This window comes from Haemaphysalis longicornis, unplaced genomic scaffold (assembly GCF_048455015.1).
Source record: "Haemaphysalis longicornis isolate Haplotype H1 unplaced genomic scaffold, Haemaphysalis longicornis Haplotype H1 scaffold_1, whole genome shotgun sequence".
Classification (NCBI taxonomy): Eukaryota; Metazoa; Arthropoda; class Arachnida; order Ixodida; family Ixodidae; genus Haemaphysalis; species Haemaphysalis longicornis.
Genome location: NW_027526203.1, coordinates 444,381,596 through 444,395,352, shown reverse-complemented (window position 1 = coordinate 444,395,352; position 13,757 = coordinate 444,381,596). Strand labels below are relative to the sequence as shown.

Below are 13,757 nucleotides of genomic sequence, written 5' to 3'. Positions count from 1 at the left end.
TGCTATTAATCGCACTCACATTGGACTCGAGCCATTACTTTGCGTTCGTTGGGATAGAGTTTGGAACGTCCAACGCAAATCATTTGCTTAGACAAGTACCGCCATCTCGCGGAGCCCGACGTAACCAGTGACGGCGCACCGTGGCCTCCGCGATTTGCTGCCGGCGGCAAAAAGCAACGGCGCGCCGCCGGTAGCCGATCGCGGAGGCCACGGGCGCACTCTCACGGTTGCCTGGATGCATGCCTAGCCATTGAATACAAGCTATTGGTTGGCAAACATCTGTAACATGTGCCCTGCCAGATGATGTCTTTAGCGTACAGGGCATGATGGGCGCGGAAAAAGGCGTGGAGATGTTTTTTTTTTTCAAGGGGAAGGGGGGGGGGGCGTTTAGCGTTTGCGGCAGCGCCCGTCACCACTTGCTCAGCCCCCTGGACAGCGCCCTCCGGAGCTCATTCCGCTCTCTCGTCATCGACTGATCCACAGGGGCCAGGCGGCCCTGGAAGCATATGGAACCCGTGAAGAGGGAGCCACCCCATCGGGCGCTTAAAGGGACACTGAAGTGAATTTGTCAAGCTCCCGTTTTTGCTTGCACTGCGTAGACTGGCTCAAATTAGCACACTTTTCATCGTTTATCCGGTTGACAAATCGGTAATTATTTTACAAAGCGCGAAAGAAGAAAAACTACCATGCGCGGTTTGCGGCGGCCGCACCAACTAAGGCTGTGACGTTGAGAGGAGGGGCGCCGTGATTGGACGATGCCCAAGGTTAGCAATCAAACAAGTTTCGGTTTCGGTTTCGATTCTGTAAAACATAACCAATGGTGTTGTTGGATGGGCATTCTCAATATCTCAGTAATCATCGTACCGCGCTTCTGCCATGTTGGCGGCTGTAAAATGCACAAGATAACCCTCCCAGGACGGCTTGTAGTCGTAGCATTCACTAGCCGAGACCTACGCAGTGCATGAACGCCCTCCGCGTACCCGCAGACGCCCAAATGTCATGCGCTTTTCCCCCATATTTGGAGCTTGCCTCCCTCATGCCTGTATCGTAAAAAGCGTGTTCGCACCAGGCCAAGGGTCTGTTCATTCTGGCCTGTGCCCACTGCCTGCAAGCAGTCGGTGCTTATGGCAACAGCACGCCAACGAGAACTCGCTAGCGCGCCAGTGCCAGCCTGCGCGTGTTTTGTGAACTAGTTCGTGTAGACATGAATGTTGCGGCCCAAAAAAAAGGTGAACTCAATATAGAAAACATCGGCGGAAAACAAAAAAGTTAACTTACAAAAAAAAAAAAGCACGTACCCGCGGTGATTCGAACTCGTGACTTGCAAAACATTTGCGATGAACTACATAACGCCTCAGCCCACTCGGCCACGAAGCCGGATACGCAGACCTTCCTAATATAGGGTATATATTGCACAACCGGTTTACACTTTAATTTAGTTTTGGCATTTCAAGCAGCTTAGGTGACTATTTGTTGTACTGCGCTCGTGCAGTAAGCGTCGCCCGAGTTTCCACAGTAGCTCACGTCTAGCAATTGCATTTCGTAGACGGAAAAGCGTTCGCAGATGCGTAGTCGTGCTGCTGACCGCTGTTCTTGTTCGCCCAGCGCAAAAAAGTGCTTCCCGCGCCCTAGTTTTACGCTGTACGGTAAAAATATCAGTTGATTTTATTTATTTAGTACCTATATTAACTTCGCTGACTCTTCTCCCGCCTTCAAGAGGCCTTATCTTTTCCTACTGGCGTACCAGTCAGCGAAGCGTCGCATGTGCGCTTGTGCAGCGCCTGTGTGAAGCGACCTTGACTTGGAGCTAGATACAGTGTACAAACAAACCAAGTAAAGAAAGGCACATTCTTCCATTCACAAACGTGTCCTGGCTTCGTTTCAACTAAGCGAACGAATTGCGACCAAGCAATTTTTTTTAACCTCCTTGATTGCGACGACCCGCCGGCGGCCGGCGGACGAAACGCTGGGCCGACTGACTCTGTCTGAAGGCCGGGGAGCCGTGCAGTAGCGCAGCCAGCCAATTGCCAGCTCATCCCCTCCTGACGTCACACGAAAACGCCACAGAAAATGGGCGAGCGTAAAGAGAGGAGGACAGCATTTTCGAATTAGTTTTTCTACTAAATAAAATCGCGTAAACGCGCCTAGAGTGGTCGAAACATGGCCTGGGGACTCCGGACTACAATTTGCGCTAGTTTCACATCTCAAGGCGACTCGTATTGCACGTGCGGCAGCGGCCTACCCTCCTCCCGCTCTTCTGTTTCCCTTCCCCAGCGCGCGATCCCGGGCTTGTGCCGCGTGCTCCGAATGTATGTGCGTGTAAATCTTCATTGAGAAAAGGGGTGGCCAGTGGCCTAGGAAAGGAGGTGGTTGTTGTTTGGAAGTGCTCCGAATAAAAAAGAAAAAAAAACGGCCCTGGGCTTTGCTTCGGCGTCTGCTTCGCGAAGCTTCGCGAAGGGAGTGGAGTGCAGCGGTGGCGTGACGCGATTGGCCCAACTGTCGCGTGCTCAGAAGTACGAGAAGAAACCGACGCGCCCTCCTTCCTGTGCCGGCAGTATTGTGCATGCTCTTGGTGCTGCCAGCGCGGTCACTCATCTCCCGTACCTTCGTTGGACTCGAGGAACACTGCAGCCAGAAGGTGAGTTGCTTGCTTTGATCGTGCTTTCCGTGATTTCTGCTGAAGCCAGCTTCGTCGGTACCGTTGTAGGATTTAATGTGGGGAGACGCCATTACACAAAAAAAAAAAATTTAGGGTGATTTCGCAGCTTCGCCTGGGTAGGGCGCACATCGAGGCTATGAGGCGCGCCGTGTATTGGAGGAACGCTCTCCGGATTAATTTCGGTCTTTAACATGCGCCGATATCTGGACGCATGGGTGTTTTCCCTGTTCGTTTCCACTCGAAAAGCGGCCACCGCGGCTGGGATGGAAACCACGTCGTTGGGCTCAACAGCACAGCTTCTTTGCCACTGCGCCACCGCGGCGGGTGGAACGCCGCTCCACCGCTTTCTGCGGGGACCGCGTTTGAGCGCCATAGGTTCGGGTCAACACGTGGCGCGTTTACGAAGAAATGGCGTCGTCTTATCCAGGTGCGCAAAGAATGGAGGATGTCGCAAATGAATCGATGCCGCGTCATTCTGAGATGTGCATTAAAATGCATGGATAGGGCGTAAATTTTAGTGAGCGACGTCGGCTGGTGAATTTGAGAGGTATACCCGCCGCGGTGGCTCAGTGGCTAAGACTTTGTGCTGCTAAGCCCAAGGACGCAGGTTCGATTCCCGGCCGCGGCGGCCACTTTTCAGATGGAGGCGAAGTGCGAAAACACCCGTGTGTTTGAGATTTTTGAGAAAGATCCCCAGGTGGCCAAATTAATCCGGAGCACTCCACTACGGCGCGCCTCATCGTCTGTGTAGCGTCTGCGTGTTAAACTCGACAATCAATTGTCACGTAGGATTGAACACAGTGGTTTAAAGAAAGGATTTTTATTTAGGGCGAACTTGTGCCTGAACAAGACGAGAGAAACGAGAAAGGAGCCCTGCGTCTCGCTCGACCTCCGAGAACACACTGCCCGCGTTCGTGGCGTGATCTCTTGCGTGATCTCCCCGCTCGCAGCGCACGTGCGCTCGCGCCTCGGTTGGCGAACACAGACATGCTCGCGCTACTGGCGCCGAGTTTGCGCTGCCGGTTGTAGCCGGTTCTTGCACGTGCAACGCGGCCCACTTTGCGAGAGCTCCGAAAGCATGCGGTAGAATCAATCCTAACCTGCGATGTTGTGCCCACTGCAGGGTTGGACGCGTGCAAGAGGGGTCCGACCAAACATTTCGGGATGATTGTGCACAGTTTGGCAAGCTTCGTGGAGCACTTTAAATGCAGTCGCCAGTTTGATGGCTGGACTATATACCCCGCGGGAGTTCGTGTCACTTGGCGTCGGTGAGCACGTGCCCAAGTTTGACCGATCTGCGGGGGCGTCTGCTTGCGTCTACTTGTTACGCACTTTTTTAATGACATATTGAGCGAAAGAACTGGCGTCCGCTGCAAAAAAATCACGCCATATCCACGGAATGAATGATGATAAGTGGGGCGAAGCTCGAGAGGGGGAGATCATCGGTAACCGTAACTCTCCCGTGAAAGTTCGCCCATTACATCATTAAGAAAGACGTAAGACTGTGTGCGTACATTGTACAAATCAACTTTTATTTTCGGAGTCAATGCTCCCAGGCCCAGACCTGGTGAAAGACCCCGCGCCATCGAGGACTACCCCGCACCTCCACCACAATTTGTCACGTAGGATGGGACACAACGGTAAAGAAAGAACTTTTATTTAGGGCGAACTTGTGCCCGAACAAGACGAGAGGAAACGAGCAAAGGTCCTTGCGTCTCGTTCGATCTCCGAGAACGACTGCCTGCGTTCGTGGCGTGATCTCTTGCGTGATCTCCCCCTCGCAGTGCACGTGCGCTCGCGCCTCCGTTGGCGAACACAGACAAGCTCGCGCTCCCGGTGCCGAGTTTGCGCTGCCGGTTGCAGCCGGTTCTTGCGCGTGCAACGCGGCCCACTTTGCGACATCTCCGAAAGCATGCGGCGGTCACGTACCACGAGACACAAGGGATGGACAGACCCATGACTTAAGGAGCTTCGAGCCTAAAAAAGAGCGGCTCCTTTGCAAGGTTTTGTCGTACGAGGCGTATGCAATGTCGCGAGCTTTGCGAAGCCGGCGTCCGCTCCCAATGGAAAAGCGACCCGTTTCGCGCCGTTCCAGCACGCAAGCTGAAACTCATCTCAGCAGATGGAAGGTGGTGAAGAACAAGCAGCGAGATTCACCGTCCGTGTCAACTCTCTCACTAAATATACACGGCGGTATGAACGAGCAGCGGTGCGATGCACGCGTAGAGGAGACAGATGGAAGCCATTCGAAAGCGCAACGCAGAGGATCTCAACGCATCTCAGGCGTTCAACTGGACATTCGCGGTTTCGCATCCGTAACCCATAAGTAGTGCCTATCGGATTTTTTTTTTTTCTCTTGGGGGTTCTGCCAGTGAGTGTCCACTTGTTTCGGGTGCACCGCGGCGAGATTTGAGTGGGTTATCATGAAGACGAATCGATTTTATTTTGAAGTTGTCATATGACCGTGTTTGGGCGTCCGTTGCAACTGAAAATCGGGCGCCTGCCTAGCGCCGTGTATTTGAACCCATAAACAAAATCAGCTTCACTTGTATTTCGTTTCTAATGGCGCGCTGATGGAAAATAGAAAACGATAGGTGGAGGCAGTATGTAGTTTCTGGAAGCGTATTTTTTTCCTTCGGAGTATTATTCCGGGATTGAATCGCTAGATCAAGGAAGGGATAGGGAGCTGCTAAAATATTTTCCGGGCACTTAGGTCTGAGTACGTTCTTTGAAGGGGAAAACCGGACGATAATTATGATCTCACTGCTGCATTCTGCCTCTGTCTTCGCTTTCGTTCGTTTTTTCGTCTTTTGCGCGAATTACTTTGACGGGCAGACTGGTGACACACCCCGCAGCTTACTAGGTGCTGCCATTCTGTTCACCTGCCCTCATGGTCACTTGTCGTGAGGCACGTATAACAAGTGTTCCGCCAGTGCCAAGCCGCGTGCGGATATAACGTGGTGGTAGCGCTATACCCTTGTTTAAACATTAAAATCAACATCAGACTCTTTGCAGATGACTGCATTATCTATAGGGAGATAAACTCAGCTGAACATCACAAAGTGTTAAATATAGCCTTGGGCGCAGTGTCACAATGGTGTAGAGACAGGCAGATGGCGCTAAACGTGAAAAAAAAAGTGCGGTATTAACCGTTAGTAGAAAGAAACAGCCGTCTATATACTTTTACATACAATATAAATATTATCCCCCTGTGTAGACACAAATACCTTGGCCTAATCATTACTCACGACTTTAGGTGGGACACCCACGTAAAGCACGTCACGTCCTCCGCCTACGGGCGGCTCACCTCCCTCAAAAGACGCCTCGGTTCCGCCCCATCACATATCAAGTTGTTAGCATATAAAACATTTGTCCGATCGGTCCTTGAATACGCGAACTACATCTGGTTCCCGTATACACCAACCAACTTCAAACTAAAATAGAACTCACTCAAAGAAGAGCAATCAGATTCATCTTCAATAAACATAAGAGAACCGACTCCCCCTCGGAACTACAATGGAATGCAGGCATACCCACTTAACAAAACTGAGCCCTAGCCGCTCGACTAAAACTTATGTACCAGTTTATCCACAACCAGCTAAATATCGACACTTCCAAATATTTCTCCCTTTCAAAAACCAGACACACGTCACAAGCACTCATTAACTCTAATTGAACCCTCATTTCGCGCCGGGTGCTTAAAATACTCATTTTTTCTTCGTGCCGTGAAGGAGTGGAACAGCCGTGATTCATCGATCACTAGCAGTTCATCCTTACATAAATTCTTAGAACTAGTAGAAACACGCTTTTTTTTTTTAATTGCGAAAGTTTGCTCTGCAGCACAAAACGGTGGGGGCGAGTGTGTCTAAATGTACGTAAACAGGAAGTTTTCACTCAGACAGTCTAAAAGGCTCCGGTGATACAGAAACACACTTTAACCAAACATAAACAAGTTGGATGCATCTGTTCTGAACTGCTTCCTAAGCTTACCGTAGCGACCTTTCTACACTTGTTAGATATTTGACATGTTTTTACACGTTTTTATCAAAACTTTGTTGTTGAACTCAGCTGCATCATGGGAAGTGTGTTAATGTTCGCCTGCTGTTCGCATTCTGCATGCACTCGTTTAAACAACGTAAGTGCGTTCTGTAACAATACTCAATTCAGTTTCTTTTGTTTGACAAACAGATGTATACGTACTTGACTGTATTGCCCTTCTGCGATAATCCTCATTGGATTGGCAGCATGTACAAATAAATAATAAAATAAATAAATCCCATGCGAGCTCAGAGTAGCACTATTAATAATCATTGTAAACCGAAAGCTTTCTTCGTGGTACCGGCGGCGTCCTGTAAAAAAAGTAATGCATTTCCTCGTGGATTGTTGCCCGAAAAGCTCTTAAACATGGCTGGACTGCCATCCTAAAAACCAACCCAACGAGCGCTCCTAAATGAACGCGGGCGCTGCCGGTTAATTACGCATATTTTGCCTCAAATGTACCTACAGTTTTCTTTCCGCTAAACAACGGGGAGATGTACGACAAGCGCCAGCGGTTCATGAGTTTCTAACGCTTATGACTATATAACCACTTGGCTTTCGAAGCCTCTGGGTTTCGCCGCGACGACGGCCGCTACGATGGAACGCCGTGTAGCTCTACTTGGGTCCAGCGAGTGAGCTACGATGACAAGGCGAGCCCCTAAAGTGCTCTGCACTTAAAATTTTAGGAGCTCTACTATCAAATTGGTTTCATAAATCATTTTTATGTGGGCTCATGCTGTCCCCGGCGATTCCTCCTAGGGAATTACAATTTCCGAGTGATCCCTTGGTTACAAACACCTTTTAATTCGTAATATATTTAGTGCTTCTAAATTATTTAGTTGGAATTTAGTTTAAGGGAAATGGCGCTATACTTCGACCTTTTTGGTTTTGGTCTCACGATGGGCGCTGATGTGGAAGCGAATTTTTTGCTCAAAAAGGTGCTTCTTTTGCAGCCGACTCGTGTTGAGTATAGCTGCTATGAAATCTGGATTTTTGCAATTCTTTCCACTTTATTTGGCGTTCAATATTAAAAATTCGGCAAGTTGAGCGTGATCTATACGTCCTAAGCTGCCTGTCAGGGTTAATATGCACGACCTTATTAGGCTTACTGTTGACAGTACTATGTCCATGAATTTTGAATATCAAACAATCGAGAATATTTACGGCACTCATAGCTTTCTTGCTAACGCGATTTTGCTAATTATTTTATAATCGGCTAATCATTTTATAATCATTTTATATATAGCACACTGTGTAGCTTTGCACTATTTATAGTAATGTAGCTAAATTTCACCAGACCTTTTCACTGAACTAATTTTCGTATTGTGTACGTGTTTGAAGATACGCGTATTAATGGCAATTTATATTGGAGGGAGAGAGAGAAAGTAACTATTTTTATTTATCGAGCAGACTATGGGCCTCGCCCCGTAGAAGGCATCCCTAGTCGGGGATGCCTTGACTTCAGCTGGCTGTCCTTGCTCGGGTCATCAGTTTAAGCTGGGTATCCGGGTCTGGGCTGGCCAGGGAAGCCCTCCACTGCTCGAAGGTGGGGTTGGGATGCAGTACGTTGGCACTCCAATGCTATATGGTAGAGGGTGGCTGGGGACAGTGAGCACACGTCTAGGGAAGGTTGTTGGGATGTTGGTAGGCATTCATATGTGGATCCGCCGCGAAGTTGTAGCTTCGTCTCTGGTGAGGCGCCATTGTGGTGGTGGGACGCTGCGACGAGTTTGCCTGTAATGGTCGAGAATTTCTGTGTAGCCACTCAGTGGGTGGCGTTGATCTTGAGGGAGTACACATTGGCCACCTTCGGCAATAGTTCCATCTATCAGATCGCGAGCCGCGGTGTGAGACGCTCCATTGCCGGGATGGCGGCCAATTCCTCATCCGTGGTCTGATTTACAGACTTTCGAATTGAACCAGATAACAGGCTGTTCAATTGGCTTAATGTAACATTAATAGTAAAGGAACATGTAATGACTGACCAGTATCCCAATGCTAGCCTAAAAGGCCAGAACAGCGGAAAAAAACAAAATAAGTGGCCCTATAAGTAAGTTCAAATCGTCGAAGTTTTTCTTAGGCGCCTTTTCCTGGGTATAAGGAAATTAACGCGTGGATCTGTGAGAAATGTGGTAAACTAGCTCTGTAAATCGTGGAGACATTCACCGCACCAAGCACACTGCATTACCATTGCCTGTGTCACTGATAGTGCGTGAATGTTCGCGATATTTTTTCTCACTTATCGTCCGATTTGCACGAACGCAGGGTCGCCATTTGCGTGCTCACATCGCAGCCTAAAGATGGAGGCGAAAGACAGGTTCCCGGACTTGGTCAAAGAGGCTCGGACTGCTCAGCAGAATAAGCCGGAGCCGGGAGTTTCAGCGCAAGACGGACACAACCAGCCACTCGAGTCCGTTCTAGCGGAAGTCGGAAGGAACAAGCTGACAGAGTCGGTGGCTGAGGGTGTAAGTGGCGAGCGACTCGAGCTCCTGGGTGCGGAAGCCGGTCACCAGGAGGCGGTCGGGGCCGTGGCGGCGATGGCTGAGGAAACAGCCGAGCGCCAGGATGGCACCCAGACATCGTCTACAGCTTCGGCAGCACGTCCACGAGAAGGGCAATACATGTCCCCCATCGTCGCGCCAGGGTCGCTGCATAAGCGGCCGCTGAAGCACCGCTGGAGCCTGTGGTTCTGCCGCAAGGACGAGCACCGCAGCTGGGAGGAGAACATGATGGAGGTGACCTCGTTCCAGACCCTGGAGGACTTCTGGGCCCTTAAGCAATACATTGAGCCAGCCAGCAACCTGCGCCCGGGCTGCGACTACGCCCTCTTTCGGTACGGCATCGAACCCTCGTGGAAGGACAGCCGCAATAGGGACGGCGGCCACTGGCTCTTCGCCGTGGCCCGCAGCCAGAGGAACGTGGACAACGACTGGCTCGAGGTCCTACTGTGCCTGATCACCGAGGCGTTCGGCGAGCACAGCGGGGACGTGTGTGGAGCCGTGGTCCAGGTGCGCTCCAAGGAGGACAAGATCGCCGTCTGGACGACCGACAGCAGCCGCGAGGTCGCTAACCTCGTGATCGGCCGCACGCTAAAGGAGAGGCTCAAGCTGCACCCTCGGAACGTGATCCCGTACCGTTCCCACGCCGACATTATGCGAACGGAGCACGGGGCCGAGATCAAAGCCAAGTACAAGGCTTGAGGGCGTCTCAAGAGCAGCGGGGTTGGCACGTAGCTTTATAGCAGAGGACTACAACAAGGTCTTCACTGATCGTGCGAGGCGCTCTCTGTTGAGTAACGCGTTAAGAAATGTTTTGACTTTTCTTGTATCGAATAAACTTTATTTGAAGCTCAATTGTCTCCGTGTCCGCAAATGAACCAGAAGAAGTCCTCAGTCTCGGAGTGCATAGGTGGGGCTGGCCGTTCAGGCCCCTCTCACCTGGTCAAGCTGGCAGCCAGTTTTAGATTTAGTCAGCTGTGGCGCCCGCTATGAGGGAAAGTGGTGGGGAATGGGAGGGAGGTGGGGTGTGTGGGATCATTCCCACGTGATATGTTAAAAAGGGTACCTCTTTCTGAGCAAAACTTGCATGTGGTGAGTGAGTGGTGAAGACCATGTACCAAAGTGTTGTGAGGAAGGTGCACTTGTGAAGATAGCGGAAAATGATTGCATCAGTCTTTGTGATCGACGGGTGGTGTTGCGGCAAGAGGTCTTGTGGTGTGTGAGAATATCGCTAAGGAGCTCGCGGTCCGAGGTGGGAGAAGGAGCTGGGGGGCAAAGCCCCGGGGTCTCACTTCTCGATCCGGCGGTGTACCTCTTCATTGCCTGCCAGCCTATGCTTACCAGGGGCCTCCTATATGATGTAGCACTGTTGAAATACGTGAGTGGACTCTCCGGTAACGTGTACAGGAGTGAGAGGAAGCAGATCTTATTGCACATCTTGACAAGCTTCCTGCGAGACCGTGATTACTCTGAAGTGGTCGTGACAGTAAAGGTAAGATAAGGATTTCGAAGAGTAATATAAGGTTGGCTCCTCACTTTCCCAGGAACAGGTGAGGACGTGGAATCCGCAATCAGCAAAAACCAACTTGGAAAAGCTACAAAAGCTTGACTGTTAGCTGAAAGTAGACACAACTTTTTTGTTGCTTTCTCACATTTATTTTTTTATTTCGCACATACTGCTAGCCTAACAAAGGCTTCGGCAGGAAAGGGTACACTAGCGAAAGTTCAACAACGTACATTATCATTCACACATAGTTCAAGAGTGGCAAGAGGCCTTTGCCTCGGTTGAAGCAATCATAGCGATAAGACCCATGCTGCGACATACACAATGCGACATCTTCCCAAGAAGAAAATTCAAAAGCAAAAAACAAGCGTAAATTATTAGACGACCCGGACAAAGATGAAGCTTCGCAAATTCTAAATGCTTATGATAAGGCAAAGATAACTATTAAATTAGCTTAACTGTAGCCACATTGTCGCCTTATCGCTGGAAAAAGCGCTGTGTTTTATTTGAAACACTATGAGCTCTCCTCATTCCAACAGAACTATTTACATATTCGGTTAATTTTACCGGCGTCAGCCAATCATGTAAGCTAGATGCACACCATCTCAACTCAAATGCCCGAATACTTGTGTTGAGACGCAACCTTTTTTTCTGTTATCCTCAATATGTTGCCTATTTCACAGAAGGTCACATGGAAACTGTCCCGAGTGTTCTTCCGACAAGGTATATTTGAACCAAAAAGAAGTCGTCATAAACCCCTTAATGAATGCATTCTAGCTCGCTGCCGACATGAAATCGAATTGAAAAACGAAACTCAGAAGATTCAGCAGAAGCACGCAGACCTTCCCGCATGCAAGCTAGTATGACGGAACGTAGTCCATGGACGCCTTGTAGTGAAATCGCCCCCTTCCTGCTACGACTCGCAGACGCACCCAGCCGCTTCGGAGACCGCAGCGTCAACGAGATAAGGCCCACCCAACTGTGTGGATTGTGCGGCAACGAAAGCCATCTGAGGGCTTCTTGTTCAGCAAGAGAGTGCGTTGCCACAAAATTCCGAAAGGAAGGCCACTTCCAGGCAGTTAGCCGGTCATTGCCGCGCATACCATGCGGAGTGCAAATCAAGACGTCGGGCCTGGCGACGTCATTGAATTGGGATGTCTCACCACGGTCCATGACCATGGCATTAAAGAAAAGTTATCGACACGGAGGCAGATGAGAGTGTTGACATTCTTGAGCGGTAGGTGGAGTAACTTCTCCGGAACGTTCCTCTCGTCCCCACAAAAAGCTACCTTACGGGACTGATGGCATACCTCTTCGCGTTAGGCAGATTTAAATTTACCCTAATAACCGAGAAAGTGTTTAAGATGCTTACGTCTAAAAGGAACTTCGAAAGTAATTCATCTTTCGGCCAGCCAGCCTATACTGATACCGTGCTCCACCTGCTCAACCTTATTTGGAGCTTGATCGTTAAAGGAGCCATGAAGAGAAAACACAAGTTTGGTTCATTCAAAAGATTGTCTCGTTAGAATCATACTGACACCACTTTTAACGTAAACTTCGCTCAAATAAGCTACATAATTAGGAAAAACGGGAATGGTCATGCGACCCACCAGCTCATTTCCCGCAACAGAACCTATGATGTCACATGAGCTAAGCTCTGCGATTGGCGGAGGCTGGCAGAAGCAGACGCAAATTAGGTAGAGCTTACAAACTAGACGAACGAGCGATTTGCGCTTAAATTTAGGGCACATTCTTTACAAAGCAATAAGAATGACGGGACAAACAGTGGAAGTTACGAAAGCACATGTAAACATAGAAGTACTGATGCGTTCTGCTGTTCGTACTGCGCACAGCATGCTTGGTTTAGCTGCACAGCACTGCGGGGCTTGGGGTTGTCTCAGACGACACTGGCCGATTGACGCAAGCAACGGTGTCTTACGTGACCCCATTTGTCGAGCGAGCACTGTTTCAGGGAACGAATACTTTCTCCCAGAACAAAAACAAGCCAGGTTTAAATGCGGGCAAAAACAAACCAAACGCTTGCCACGGTATGGTGGCGCCATCTAGGTTACGGAACGTAAAGAAACGCGGGAACAAACCAACATCGCTGTACAGGGTGGAGACAACCTTTGAACGGTCCCGTGCCGCCGCAATTGGGCCAACGGGCCAACGCGTTATTCTTTTCGTTTCCCACGAGACCTAGCAACGCGAAACAGACAATATGATTCAAACTTCTTCAGTAAACCGCGTTGCGGCGATAATTTTAGCGCGGTTTTGACACAATGACTTGCTTCGGCGGCGAGCGAGCAACCGAAAATGGCGGCGCCAGCGTATACGTGTCTCTACCCTGTACGGCGGATGCGTGAATGAAGGTACTCTAGGCTGCAGAGCGGTCGGTTCCTGTGATGTCATTTGGGACCACGAAAACGCACGATTGAGCGGGAAAATCAAAATTTTAACCTAAATTTGGCAGAATTGTCCTAGCGCATCCGTACCCTGAGATATCAAACTGCGAAGTTTAATTGCCGTTCGCATGATTGCGCAAGTGAAGACCGGCGCAAAGCTCCTCCGTTTTGTGACGTGCCTGCTGTGTACGGTGTTTAGTTCGACAACGGGGTGGAGGCATAGGCAAAAGTGATAACTGGCACCCATTCAGTCTTGGCTGGCGTTATCGCAATCTGCAGTACTCGGAACCGCTATCGAAACACAGAACAAAAGGGAGGAGCTATGGGCCGGTATTGACTTCTACCATGCGTAATCATGCGAGCGGCAATTAAATTTCGCAGTTCAATATCTCGTAGTACGGACGCGCTAGAAGAATTCTGCCAAATGAAACGGCGTAGAAATACGATTGCGTGTAACTTTTCAATACAAACATGCCTGGTTACTGTAGCCACAAAAAAGTGAATTAATCAATGTTAGTTAATTAGGCCCCCTACATCAATATTTACCCCCTAATTATATGTCCCCCTGGGCGCACAACCTCACTGTAGAGGTGGTCTTCACGTAAATCTAAGCGCGTAATTTTTAAAAAACCTGTCGACTTAACTTTGATCAC

General features: G+C 49.6%; 1 pseudogene across 1 annotated transcript; it reads left to right on the top strand.

Annotated features, from left to right (window-relative positions):
• Positions 1-2,423: 2,423 nt before the first annotated feature.
• Positions 2,424-10,044, top strand: LOC144173152 (eukaryotic translation initiation factor 4E-1A pseudogene; annotated as a pseudogene). Its single transcript, XR_013323167.1, has 2 exons — positions 2,424-2,638; positions 8,963-10,044. The product of XR_013323167.1 is annotated as a eukaryotic translation initiation factor 4E-1A pseudogene (transcript).
• Positions 10,045-13,757: the final 3,713 nt, after the last annotated feature.